Source organism: Schistocerca piceifrons, chromosome 7 (genome assembly GCF_021461385.2).
Source record: "Schistocerca piceifrons isolate TAMUIC-IGC-003096 chromosome 7, iqSchPice1.1, whole genome shotgun sequence".
NCBI lineage: Eukaryota > Metazoa > Arthropoda > Insecta > Orthoptera > Acrididae > Schistocerca > Schistocerca piceifrons.
This window is the reverse complement of record NC_060144.1, coordinates 180,187,748-180,202,083: the sequence shown is the minus strand read 5'-3', so window position 1 is coordinate 180,202,083 and position 14,336 is coordinate 180,187,748. Positions and strand designations below refer to the sequence as shown.

Sequence of the window (14,336 nt, the reverse complement as noted above, 5' to 3'; positions counted from 1 at the left end):
TTTTTTTTTTTTTTTTTTTTTTTTTTTTTTTTTTTTTTTTTTTTTTGCCGACTTGCATAAGTACCTGTATTTAATTTTGTGTACCTTTTCAAAAAATGACTGGATGTAGTATTCACCAGTTTTTTCAAATGTTGTTGTTGTGGTCTTCAGTCCTGAGACTGGTTTGATGCAGCTCTCCATGCTACCCTATCCTGTGCAAGCTTCTTCATCTCCCAGTACCTACTGCAACCTACATCCTTCTGAATCTCTTGAGTGTATTCATCTCTTGGTCTCCCTCTACGATTTTTACCCTCCACGCTGCCCTCCAGTACTAAATTGGTGATCCCTTGATGCCTCAGAACATGTCCTACCAATCGGTCCCTTCTTGTCAAGTTGTGCCACAAATTTCTCTTCTCCCCAATCCTACTCAGTACCTCCTCATTAGTTATATGATCTACCCATCTAATCTTCAGCATTCTTCTGTAGCACCACATTTCGAAAGCTTCTATTCTCTTCTTGTCCAAACTAGTTATCGTCCATGTTTCACTTAATTCGGCTACATTCCATTATCCTCGTTTTGCTTTTGTTAATGTTCATCTTATACCCTCCTTTCATGACACTGTCCATTCCATTCAACTGCTCTTCCAAGTCCTTTGATGTCTCTGACAGAATTACAATGTCATCGGCGAACCTCAAAGTTTTTATTTCTTCTCCATGGATTTTAATACCTACTCTGAATTTTTCTTTGTTTCCTTCACTGCTTGCTCAATATACAGATTGAATAACATCGGGGATAGGCTACAACCCTGTCTCACTTCCTTCCCAACCACTGTTTCCCTTTCATGTCCCTCGACTCTTATAACTGCCATCTGGTTTCTGTACAAATTGTAAATACCTTTTCGCTCCCTGTATTTTACCCTGGCCACCTTCAGAATTTGAAAGAGAGTATTCCAGTCTACATTGTCAAAAGCTTTCTCTTAGTCTACAAATGCTAGAAACGTAGGTTTGGCTTTCCTTAATCTAGGTTCTAAGATAAGTCGTAGGGTCAGTATTGCCTCACGTGTTCCAATATTTCTACGGGATCCAAACTGATCTTCCCCAAGGTCGGCTTCTACCAGTTTTTCCATTCGTCTGTAAAGAATTTGCGTTAGTATTTTGCATCCGTGACTTATTTTTCAAATATTACGTTTATTACTGCCAAAATGTCACATAATCAACAAAAAATGGATTTTGCATTCACTTAGTTGGAGTTGTACTAATAAATGATTGTGCACACTTCGCACTTTTTTGTGTCTTTCTGGGATTTCATTTTTACAGTGCGGCATGCAGAAGTTGAATGGTAATCTCCTTGAAACTTATATGAGCATTTAATCTGCGAAAGAAGTGCAGCTTATATCAACATTACTTTTTTACTTGTAAATTTTCTAGACTTGGTGAGGTTTAAACAAAGTGGCTTGGTATGTTGTACAAGTGGTTAGGAAAAATATTCTTTTATGCTACTGTCTGGTAATAATAAGGTTAATATGTAACTTCTTCCATCCGTGTTGCAACAGTTTCAGTAAATGACACCACCACCTATTCTTAGAAATTCCTTTCTCTTGATCCATTTTGACATGAGGTCTTATCTTGCAGTCTTAGTAGGAGCTACAACTGAAATGTGATTGTCAGTTGGTTTTGTAGTACAAAGCTCAGAAGGAAGTGGTTTAGTGACGTATCCGTGCTTGCCTCACTTCGGAGGCAATTGAGGTGGGAGAGTAAGACATGGGAGAGAGTAGTGACACAGAGGGAAGTATCTTGTGTCTTAATGGCAACACACTTTACATGCCATGTTGGTCAAGTATAATAATTCGTACCATTCGCTGTAGACAGTAAGGATAGGCAGCAGTGAGAGAAGGTATGAAATATACTGACTTCTACTGAACTAAACTAGGGTGTTTGAGCTTACTATAAAGTTTAAAGATTCTAACAAAACTTGCAAAATTACTCATGTTCTGCTGTTTTGGCATCATTCATAGGCAAAAAAGTCAATGAAAGATGCTAACACACAAGTTATTCTAGTATCTGCACTGAAGCCAGAAAAATAATATAATTTGCATAATACTTGTCTAAATTAATGGTATTATATTGAAAAATCTTTGAAATATTCATTTACTGCCCAAATGGCCAAAACTTACAAACCTGGATGCATCTTGTGTTTACATGAAAATACAGGCTCTACTCATCATCAACCTGTGAAGACAAAGGCACGTAAACAAGTACTGTGATGGTTGGTGTTTGCTTAGTTTTAATCCTCAGTAGAATAATTCCATCACTGCCTGCAGGAACTCCACCCTTTAGCTACCTTTCTATTTAAAATGATGCCAATACCTATTAAATCGTTCATTGATTCTGCCATTATTACTATGTGATCAGCTGACCAGGAATCTGTCCTCTTTCCATTTCTCTTTAGTAATCCCAGCCAAGTCTGTGTTTAGCCTGTTTCTTCTCTCTTTTTGAGGTGTCTAGTTTATCTATGACATTCAGAGTTCTGTCATCTGTCACTGATGTGTAGAATGCTAGTCTTATTCTTCATTCTCTTACACCTGGGCAGTCTTCACCTTGAGTTTTGAACATGAGACTAATTAATCTGCTGATTTTTTTTTTTCCCCTCAAAGTGGTAAATGTGGTATTATTTCAAAAGATGTCATGTAGATACTCTCCATGTGTCAAATAAGTGGTTTTCATTGCTGACTGAATCTCTACATGCCATTGATCCTTACTTATTTTGCCATCTTCTAGGGGAAAGTTTCTCACATGAAAAGCAGGAGAGGGCTCTGAACATCTGTCCATACCTCCATGCTCTTTTAACATGGCTGTTGGCAGAATGAGGGTGATTCCTTATACTGGAAGCCTTCTGTCACCATAGCTGATGGTCTTTAATCAAATTCTAAGTAGTGACTGGAGTGGAGCATAGAACATGGGATTTGGGATTAGTATTCAAACATGCTAACTTCTAGATGATGGTTTTCTGTTGTATTTGAGAGTTCCATTTTATGTAAATCTGATGGCTATGCTGCTGACAAGGGTGAAAGTTGAGACAGAAACTTTCTGTTAAACATGAGCCATTTGCAAAATAATTGCGAATGTATCGTTACGAGCTGCTGCTGATTACAGAATGAAATAATAGCCTAGTTAGTACAAATGTATTTGAAATTTAAAGATTTTGGTTACGTCCCCATCTAATTGGGTTCAAATTTCACCCATGGTCCATTATTGGTTAATGTTGTGGGTGGGGGACCATAACATTTTGCTGCTGCTGTCAGAAAACGTCTTAATGTATCAGTATGGCACAAGAGGGATAGATCCAGCAGGGTCTGATCATTGCTCTCCAAGATCACCTGTCCTAAATCCTTCGGTTTTTTCTGTGGTGGGTCATCTCTGAACTGAAGTGTACAACACCCCTGTTGATGGGGTTGAACTGGAGCAGCTAATTCTACAGTCTTGTTATGATCTAAGAGATCTGGAAATGTTAGAAAGAATTTGTAACTCACTACAATAGACAAGTGCAATCGCATCCGAATACAAGGATGACATGTGGGACACCTTTAACAGGGACAAGTTTTGGTGTAACTTATTACTTTTAGTAAGGTGATGGTGTCACCCAAGATCTACCTAGCCTGTTAATGATGATAGCCACTGTGGAAGTATTTGTTAGTAGCTAATTAGTTTTGAATTGTAAACTGAAAGTTATTGTTTGCACATGTACGTTGGTCCTGATGTATGTTGCGTGCTTCCAGAGTGGGACAGTGGCAGTTTTTGGTACATGCTCTGGTACCTGCAGCTGGGCAGATTGAGTTTATGCAACATCAAAGTGAATGTCGAGATGTGTTAATGTGAGAAATGAAAGGACAGATTAATTTCAGCAAACAAGTAGTGTGAAACAGGGCAGTGCATTTTCGCCTGTCCTCCTCATTGCGGTCTTGAATGAGATAATGTCTAAGGTGGCAGAAAAAATTGAAGATAAGATGAAAGCAACGGTGTTCGCAGATGACTTCATGATGTGGAGAATCAGGGAGGGGGAGAGTCAGGAACAGCTGGAAGCTTACAGGAAACTGTAAGACAGTATGGAATGAAATTTATTGTAAATAATTGCGAGATCCTGTGTACAATTAGAAAGGTCAACCAACTGGTAGAATAAGAATTGGAAGTGAACAATTGAAGAAGATGGAAAGTGTCAAGTTCTTGGGAAGTTGTGATATAGGAAAGTGGAAGAAATGAGAAAGAGACCGATGAACATGGCAGCAGGCAGAATAATTCCTGTGAAGTGTTAAGTGCCTGGTTCAGGACAAAGACATCCCATGAAAAAAGCAAAGAAGAGATATATACAGAAGTTACTACATCCCAATACTGACCTACACATGCAAAATACGGGTAATGAAGAAGAGAGATGTAAGCTGATTACAGGCATGTGGAATAAAGTTCCTCAGAAGTAGGATAGAAGTAACAAGGAGGAATAGAATGAGGAATGAAAGGTCAAGGAAAATAGTGAAAGAGGAACCCTTGCAAAACAGGAGAGAAGCATCAAGCTAAGCTGGCATGGGCGAGAGGATTCCCAAGAAGACACATGAAATAGACGGAAAGTTAATGGCAAAGAGGAAGACCAAAGGATAGATGGCTCGAAGGTGTGGAGGAATATGTTGAAAAAAGAGGCGAGGACCGGACCAAAGTGAGCACAGAAAGGTAGTGGAAAAAAACAGGAGTATATGGTGAGGCTTGTTGTTCGAACCCAAAAACACTGTAATTTATTGCTTGAATTATACACACATGTGGAAGACAACGGACAGTACAATCAAACAATACACAAGTGGCCGGCAAAGCCTTGCACTCCAGCATATTAGTTCCAACAGGGGATGCAGCCTCCAGGCTGCGCACAACTGCTTTCGTATTAGCAGGCCGGGTGGCCCTTAGTGACCGAATCAGGCACAGACTTCACACATGAGCTATGAAGTGGCACACATGCAAAATTGGTAGTTACAGCACTTATGTTCCAACAGACCCAGCCTGGGGCTGGAAATTGTTGATGATGATGATTATGATGATGATAAGTAGAAACTTGAGCGTTGGTATCAGTTTACAGATTCCAGCAGAAGAACAGCTGCAGATCTGAAGTAGTCCACATCAAGAAATAACTACATGGTGGTTTGTTTAAATAGTGTTGAAAGAGGCAGCAGTTCAGAGTTTGCGAGAAACGGGCCTCGTAATCTGAACATACACACAGTTTCAGACATAGGGACCACTTCAAAGTGTACAGTAAATAGTGATGTACAATGTGCTGACGTAGTATTGTATTGTTAGTTAATGAAATGAAATGATCGTATGGCATTGTTGGCCGGGAGGCCCCATGCGGGGGAGTTTGGCCACCGTATTGCATGTCCTTTTTAATTAACGCTACTTTGGCGACTTGCAGGTAAATGATGATGGAGGACACAATGTAAATCCTAGATAAAATTTGAGCCCAATAAAATGGAGACTTAATTGAAAAGTTTACTATTTCAAAATCTTTGTGAATTATGTGGTCCTCAGATGGTACAACAGAAGGATTTTTGTGCACAGCAGTGATTTTAAACACTGAAAATTCAGTATTTTGATATTCTGTTCACTGTTTTCCTCTTCAGCACCAGATAAATCGTTGAAAAGATGTATGGGATCCAGAATGAGATTTTCACTCTGCAGCGGAGTGTGTGCTGATATGAAACTTCTGGCAGATTAAAACTGTATGCCAGACCGAGACTCGAACTCAGGACCTTTGCAAAGGTCCCAAGTTCGAGTCTCAGTCTGGCACACAGTTTTAATCTGCCAGGAAGTTTCAATGTATGGGACGTTTTGATACATCCTGTGGCTTTACATTGGACCATTGCTGTTGTCATCTTATGTTTAATATTATTATTATTAGAAAATTCTCAGTAGCTTTATACACCTCGCTTGTAACAGATGCAAGAAATGATATTATTTTTGAATTATCCCTACTTTTTGTATTTATGTGAGGATGTACCAGTCAAGGTTTATAATCAATAAAAGTTCTCAGGTTTCCAACTGCTAAAGCAATTATAATTGCATGATCTTTCAGCCAAGTACTCTGTGGCTATTTTCAAGTGGTATCACTGCCGGTGGGCTGCTGATATGCTCCAATAGACACTAGCCTCCAGCTGTGACGTCACTGGTGCTTGTGGCATCTCCATATACTAGCGTACGTTGACTCGGCGTTCGATGCACCCACTTCGACCACGCGATCCCTTGATCCCATGCCATGCCGAGCTGCAAGCCACCGTCTCTCTTTAGTGTGTTAATGGTGATTTTTATTTCAATGACTTCTTTAATTACACAATCCCAGAAGCCATTTCTGTGAGCCACGATGGATATTTTGTCAAATTTAATCTGTTCCATTTTCTAAAGCATGTCCAACTAAAGCAGATTTCTCGGGGAACCGTAGGCAATAAAACCTCTTGTGCTCTCTCCTGCATTGTTCCACAGTGCATTTTTTTTGTCCAACATAAGACTGGCCACACTCGCAATGCGTCTTGTAGACCCCAGGTGTTCAGAGACCTGCTGCTTCTTTAACCGGTCTCAGGAATTGACAGATCTTCGTCAGAGGCCTGAAGATCGATTTGATCTTGTCATTTCAGAAGGCAACTTATCTTGCCTGATACAGAGCCACGGAATGTCAAGAAAGCAAGTTTCTTTTCTTGCTCCTCGTCAGTGATTTTGCTGTGAGTCTTGTGTGAAATAACTTCATTTATTTGATGGGCATTATAGCCATTGCTCCAAGATAATGCGCAGGTGGCTCAGCTCATGGGGCAGTTTACCAGCATCTGATATCATTCTTGCATGATGCACCAGTGATTGTGAATCAGGGCACTTCTGTGCATGGGAGTGAAGGCATGTGGTGTGCAAGTACATGTCTTTGTGGGTTTGCTTTTCTATAGATGCTGTGGCCAAGGCACCCATTTCGTTTGCAGCGGAAGAGTACGTCGAAGAAGGGCAATGCAGCTTCTTTTCCTACCTCCATGGTAAACAGAATGTTACTGTTAATGCCATAGAGGTGTTCCAAGAGTTTCTCACGTCCATGGGACCAAATGACGAACGTGTTGTCAATGTATAGAAAGCAACAACTAGGCTTTAATGGCACCAGGTCTAAAGCAATATGCTCAAAATTCTCCATGAAGAAGTTTGCAACAGCTGGAGTGAACGGGCTACCCACTACAATGCCTTACATCTGATTGTGAGAGTGGTCGTTGTACAGAAAGACATCTGACCTCCTCTGTTTGGTGGAAGACACTGTGGTCAAGAATCTTCTCCCACAGACACTCAAATCATCTACTTCCAATGCTCTACCAAACATCTCCAAGGATAGGATGCCATTTTGCCTCATCATATCTCATTGGTTCACCAACCAACAAGACGACAAAGCACTTGGCTAAGCTTGTGGCTCCACATTTCTGACACTGAGCATCATATTAAAAATTCAGCAGATTTTTACTAACAGAATTAATTGTCTTTGTCTTAGTGGGGGCGACATTATGGTCAGTCCTGATATGGTGATGCTGTTTACAAATGTGCCTAACAAAGACTGTTTGGACCTAGTGTGCCAATCCATTGTAAATGAAGTGATTGATTTATTTAGGCACACTCTGACATATTCTTATTTTCTGGCCAATGGCCAGTATTACGATTAGAGGGGCGTCCGGTCATATTTAGGTTTTCTGTGATTTCCCTAAATCGCTTAAGGCAAATGCTGGGATAGTTCCTTTGAAAGGGCACGGCAAACTTCCTTCCCCATCTTTTCCTAATCTGATGTGACCGATGACCTTGCTGTTTGGTCCCCTCCCCCAAATCAACCAAGCAACTGTTGATCAGATGGATGGCGTTGTGATGGGGAAGCCCATTAGCTCCAGCTGTTGCAAACCTCTTCATGGAGAATTTTGAGGGTATTGCCTTAGACATGGTGCCATTAAAGTCTAGTTTCTTTCAATATGTTGATGACACATTCGTCACTTGGCCCCATGGACGTGAATTCTTGGAACACTTCAGTAGCATTAACAGTAACATCCTATTTACCATGAAGATACAAAAAGGAGATGCCATGCCCTTCCTTGACATTCTCTTCTCCCACAAATGAAATGGATTTCTTGGCACTGACTGTGCTCTCTCAGAAGAACCATCCCAGCATCTGCCTGATGTGATTTAGGGAAATCAGAATGGCTGGACATGTGTTTGAACTGTCTCATCCCGAATGAGTGTCCAGTGTGCCACCTTGCTCGGTCACTGTAGAAAACCAACCCTCACAGACATGTACTTGCACGCCATCAGTCATCACCACCCAGCAGAGAAGCACACTGTTTTACAAACATTAGTGCATCATGCAAGAATATCAGACGCTGATAACCTGAAGCATGAGCTGAGCCATCTGCACAAGGTCTGGGAACAATGTCTATAATGTCAATCAAATAAAGGAAGGGATTTCACACGAAGACTCGCAGCAAGACCACCAATGAGGAGCAGGAAAAGAAACTTGCTTTCTTGTCGTTCTGTGGCTCTGTGTCGGGCAAGATAAGCTGCCTTCTGAAACGACACAAAATCAAATCGATCTTAGGACCTCCGATGAAAATCTGCCAATTATTGAGACCAGTTAAAGATGCAGCAGGTATCAAAACACGTAGGGTCTACAAGATACCTTGCAATTGTGGCCAGTCTTATATTGGATAAACAGTATGCTCTGTGGAACAATGAAGGAAAGAGCACGAGAGGTTTTATTGCCTACACTATTTCGAGAAATCTGTTTTAGCTGAGCATGCTTTAGAAACTGGCACCGGATAAAATTTGACAAAATGTCCATCATGGCTTGCACGAATGGCTTCTGGGATTGTGTAATTAATGAAGCCATTGAGATTAAAATAACAAATAACACACCAAATAGAGAGAGTGGCCTGCAGCTCAGCTCAGCACAGCACAGGATCCAATGATTGTGTGGTTAAAGTGGACTTACTGAATGCTGAGTCCACATATGCCAGTATATGGCGATGTCGCAGGCATCAGTGATATCACAAACAGCAGCTAGTGTATATAAGGAATGTACCAGCAGCCCACTGGCGGTCATAGTACTTGGACGAGTGCTCGTACAATTTTAATTACTTGATGTAGTAGGAAAACTGAGAACTTTTTGTTCAATGTTACCACTTCAAGAATCTGCATTCTTATGGTTTATAATCATTTTTTCAAATGATACTACCACACCAAGAGGAATAATTGCTGTGTTTCATCACCTTAATTATATTTTTTAATGACAGTGCAGTTTTTATTACAGCTGCTCAATTTTATTTTTTAATGACAATGCAGTTTATGATACATTTGAACTTCGATTACAGCTGCTCTGCAGCGGACATTTTTCAATAAATTGCCCTCTTCTGATGTTTTTCAACAAGTTACACTCAATTTATCTTTAGAATTTGATTTTAATGACTTTTGAATGAGACATAACATCCTAACCTTGTTGATTTACATTTTAGTGATTGTTGTCATTACAAAAGCATAATGGGTATTTGTCTTTTTCACAGTTTTGACCAGATTGGGGCTGTTTGTAGCCAGTAGATGTGAAATATTTCTATCACATGTGCGCTATGGGTGTTGGATGATATATTCTGTATTTAGTAATGATGTCACCTTAATGTAGCATTATTCATGTGGGTGAGAGAGTTTGCAGGCTCTGAAGATGTGGAAGGCCATGCCAATGATAGCATAGCTACTGGTAGTCAGCCAAGCTCTACTGAGGGGTCACATGAAGTATGTAACGCAATACCCCTTCTTCCTTTTTTGTCCTGATTCCCACCCCTTTGTTTCAGAGATACATGCTTAGTCAATATAGATATATAATTTGTATAGGGGAAGAGAGCTTCGAAGATAATCACAGAATTGACATTTCTGTTAGACGCGAGTAAGAGAAATGAGAGGCAAATACCTGCAGCTGACCCGACTGTGCAAGTTGCGTGTTTTCACTCCTGTGGAACCATTCAGCAAGGACGAGAGGGTGGCGCAAGTAGTGGGCAAGCTCACTGGCACCTAAAACACATCCAAAGTGAAATAGCATGTATGGAGAGGACACTCCGTCAACCTACAGTTATGTGAAATTAACACAGTTAGTGGTATTTCATTGGTTAAAAATCTGGAACAAAATGGATTTATGTGTGGGCACCAGGGTCGCTACTAATAGTGGGAGGGTCCATCAAAGGTTTATTGGCCAGTCACAGTCTGCTTCAAACTGGACAGCCCTCAATTAGTTAGCTACTGGCCCACCTTGGTGCCAGTTTTTCTCTTGGGAGTATGGAACACTAGCTTTGCTGGAAGTCATCGGCATAATGTTGACATCTGCTGAAACAAAATAGAAAGATACTGATGGGGAAAAAATCTCAACAGCAAAAAATAATTAATGTAGAATAATGAAATTTCAGGAATACATTTGTGTAGGTAACATATTTAAGTGATTAACATTGCAAGATCGCAGGTTAATGTAAGCACAACATAAGTCATTGCAAATATGAAATGCCGGTTCATTAATAACCAGTGTAACTGCCAGAATGTTGCATGCAAAGTTGTACATGCGCTGGATGTCAGTTGCTGGGTGGAATTCCATACCTATTGCACTTGCTCGGTCAATACGGGGATGGTTAATGATGTTTCAGAATGATGCTGGAGTTGTCGTCCGATAATGTCGCATGTGTGCTTGATTGGGTTGGGTGTATATGCCCTAAGACAATCAGGAAATCCGGGAAAAACATGGGAATTTTTTCATCTGGGAGAAAACCTGGAAAAACCGGAGAATATTTTAGAATTTTGGTAATTTTTCATTGTTTTTCAGTTAAAATTTTGTATTTCTGACTGGTAAAAACTAATACTCTAACAAACAATTTTGCTGTATCCCACTACTGCAGAATAATACTGCAGTAATAAAATCTTAATGAGAGGGGAAAAAATATAAAGCTTAAGTTGCAAAGGAAATGCATTTATAACATTTATGACGTCAAAGCACAGTGCACACACAAGTGTCTGCCAACAGCAAAATGTGTCTAAGGCTTTAGGACGAAGAGTATGCAATACTTCCTAACAACAAATTGCTTCCGATGAGCGTGACATCTCAAATGTTTGCATGAGGTTTGTTTAAACAGTTGCCAGCAGGCTCATGCGCATGCACAGTTGAGTTGCATATGAGCTGTACCTTCTACCACTTCTGGCTACTTAAAGTGTGGCTGTTAGCAGTATCAGAAGTAGCAACAAGAGGCCAGGTGCTAACCTGAAAAATTTTTCTGGCGCGCGCCCATGCTGCCAGATTTGCGCATCCGCAGAGTAGTCTGAGTTGTAATGGGGAGGGGGATAGTCTTCACATGACCCATGTTTTCGTTTACAGTTTTTGCATCAAATGAGAACGAAACTGATTTCTGTGGCTGGGAACTACAAAGTAAATTAAAATACATTCACATAAGTATGGATGGCTAAAATATGTTGTTAGTTTCTGTTTTCTGAATTTATTTTATTTCCAAGGTTTCAGCAGTTGATCATTAATGGCCTTGCAGAACTATGAAGTTATTTTAGTCTATTTGCTAAAGAAATTTGGCTTTTATTAATCTTGTCTGCAAAGGCAGTCAATTTATTTGTAAAGAAGTGTCTCATTCCACACTATTGGCTAGTTTCAACTGTTTACTGAATTTCAAGTGCACGTTTTCATCATCTAGCACGTATGGCTTCATGCCATAATGAAGAAGAAACATGAGATACTATAGTACTGGTATTCAAGAAAATTTGCATATCATAAACCACATTGAAAAGCTTAATATCAGGGTGGGGCCTACTTATTTTGAATCTGGAGATATGAATGTGCACTTTAAGTCGAATTATGCATTTTGGTATATTTTACAAAATTCTGATGCCCTTGGAATATCGTCTGATATCCTGTTTCATAATGTAAGATTTAACGCTATATACATACAAACATACGGGCTTCCTACGTCGTCGTAGCTGTGCGTGCTCAGTAATGCCTGTTTTCTGGCACTTGCTGGCAACTGCTGAAACGAATTCGAACAGGTCGTGGGAAAATGTTGTGAATGGTGGTTTGAAAAGTGTTACTTAAAAAGTAAATTTCATTTTACACAAGATGAATTATGTTACGTGTGAGAATGTGCTTTGAAGTTCTTAAATTACAGAGCATTTAACTCTCGTTTAAACCTTAACACTTTGAGGGCCAGCCACTTAGAAGAATTTTGAGCCCAGAAGGCCAGACATTTATGTCATTATTTAAAATTTTATTGGCACTTTCATGTGATGTATCATGAAGTGTAACACGCGCCAAGAAGACCAATATTACATGTGAAATCATAACTTTTCTTGTAGCTACACTAAGTATATTAATTTAAACTATTAACTTTTCCTGTTTGTGTGTTTGTGCACTTAACATTGGCATGTGAAAAAGTGGAAAATTAAAAATACTTGAGCAGAAGGATGAGGACAAAACAGACAATTAGATAACTGATTTTTTTCTAAGTGCAGTTAAGTTGAATAAAAGTGTCGGAGAAGTGAACATTGAATATGATAAAGAAGTACATTATTACATTAGTTTAAGTAAAGAAGTAGTGTTAGGAAAAGAAGAAAATGAAGTTTTAGGTATTGTGAAGCTCTTACATGTTACAAGGGGTCCTAAAGAAGTTGTGGGTTATCTATAGTGTGTTGTGTTGAAGTGCCTAATTCAGCTCGTGCGTCAGATAGAAATCGCACCCAGACAATAACTCCAGGTGTGAGTTCAGTGTGTTTAGCTAGCAGACAAGTTGACTGCAGGCTCTCAACTGACATAACCAACACTTGGCCATCACTGGCACTGAGACAGAACCAGATTTCATCAGAAAACTTCCACCCTGATCTCCAATTGGACGGTTGCTTGACGCCATTTGAGTCACAAATGCCGGTGGTTTGTGGTCCGTAGAATGCATGCTACAGGGCGTTTGACTTAAGTTATTCTTGAAGTAATGAATTTGTAACAGTTAGCTGTGTCACTCTGATGCCAACTGCTGCTCAAATTGCTACTGCAGATGCAGTATGATGCGCCAGAGTCGTATGCCGAACATGATGGTCTTCCCTTTTGGTAGAGCCACGTGGCCATCTGGAGCCCAGTCTTCTTGTGACCGTACAATCTCGTGATCACAGCTGCCACCAGTCGTGTTCAGTGGCTACATTTCTGCCAAGTCTTACTTCAGTATTGCAGGAGGAACACCCAACTTCTGGTATCCCTATTGCACAACCTCATTCAAACTTGGTGAGATTTTGACAATGGTGTCTCCACCTTAAAGACATTCTTGACTAACATTAACTCACCACGCCCAGTCTCAGAGGAAACTAATGCACACAACCATTATAATCGTGTATTTAAAGGAAATATGATTTGCAGTCTCATAGTGCTGCTACTAGTGCCTCTCTTGTGTGACTGGTGCGAAATTGGAATAGACATCATCTTTCTGATATGTTTGTGTTGCTAAACTTCTTGGTGTATGATTTTGTCTTCTGTTAGTGTATAAAGCTGTCTCACTACGTTTAGGAACATAGAGTATCCATACTGTGATGCAACGCTTCGCAGACACATGTGGAAGCTTTAAAGATCCACACAAAACAGCTGTCATGGACATGAATTACCTAGGCTTAATGTTGCTATTACAGCTTTGTAGGAAACCTAGCTAGCAGACGAGGGTTCAGTTCTGAAGGAAATTGCACATTTTTCTGGAAGGAAAAGGACATTGCTAATCCCAAACAACACAGTATTGGCTTTGCCATTCATAGCGATCTACTGAAAGCCAGATCGGTATCTCAGAACGCAACATGGCTTTGTGTTTGACAACTAGCAGTGGACCAATGATACTAATAACTGTATATGCACCAGTGCTGACCTCAACTGTGAACTTTACGAATATCTCAGTGAAGTGGTGCAGTGAGTGCACCCTGCAGACCGTCTGTGCATTCTAGGCAACTTAAGTGCCCATATTGGATGTGATTCTGCTGCTTGGCCAGACTGCCTAGGTACACACAGAGTGGGCAAGTTGAATGAGAATGGTTTACAGCCACTTGAATTTTGTGCCAACTACCAACTGTGTGTTGTTAACATGTACTTTAAATGCAAGATACACCCCATCAACTAGAACTGATTTCAACGAAAAGGAAAGATTTGCCATTTTCTCCACACATGCTCCTTCCATTTTCTCCACACATGCTCCTTCCATAATGCTGACCGTGACACTGGACGTATACTAGCAGTGATAAAAGTTAGATATGTGCCTAAAAAGATTCAATCT

General features: G+C 40.2%; 1 protein-coding gene across 1 annotated transcript in view; it reads left to right on the top strand.

Annotated features, from left to right (window-relative positions):
- The window catches only part of LOC124804605 (protein polybromo-1), a 334,390-nt gene that overhangs the window by 26,123 nt on the left and 293,931 nt on the right, over positions 1-14,336 (top strand). The gene's annotated exons all lie outside the window — the stretch shown is intronic.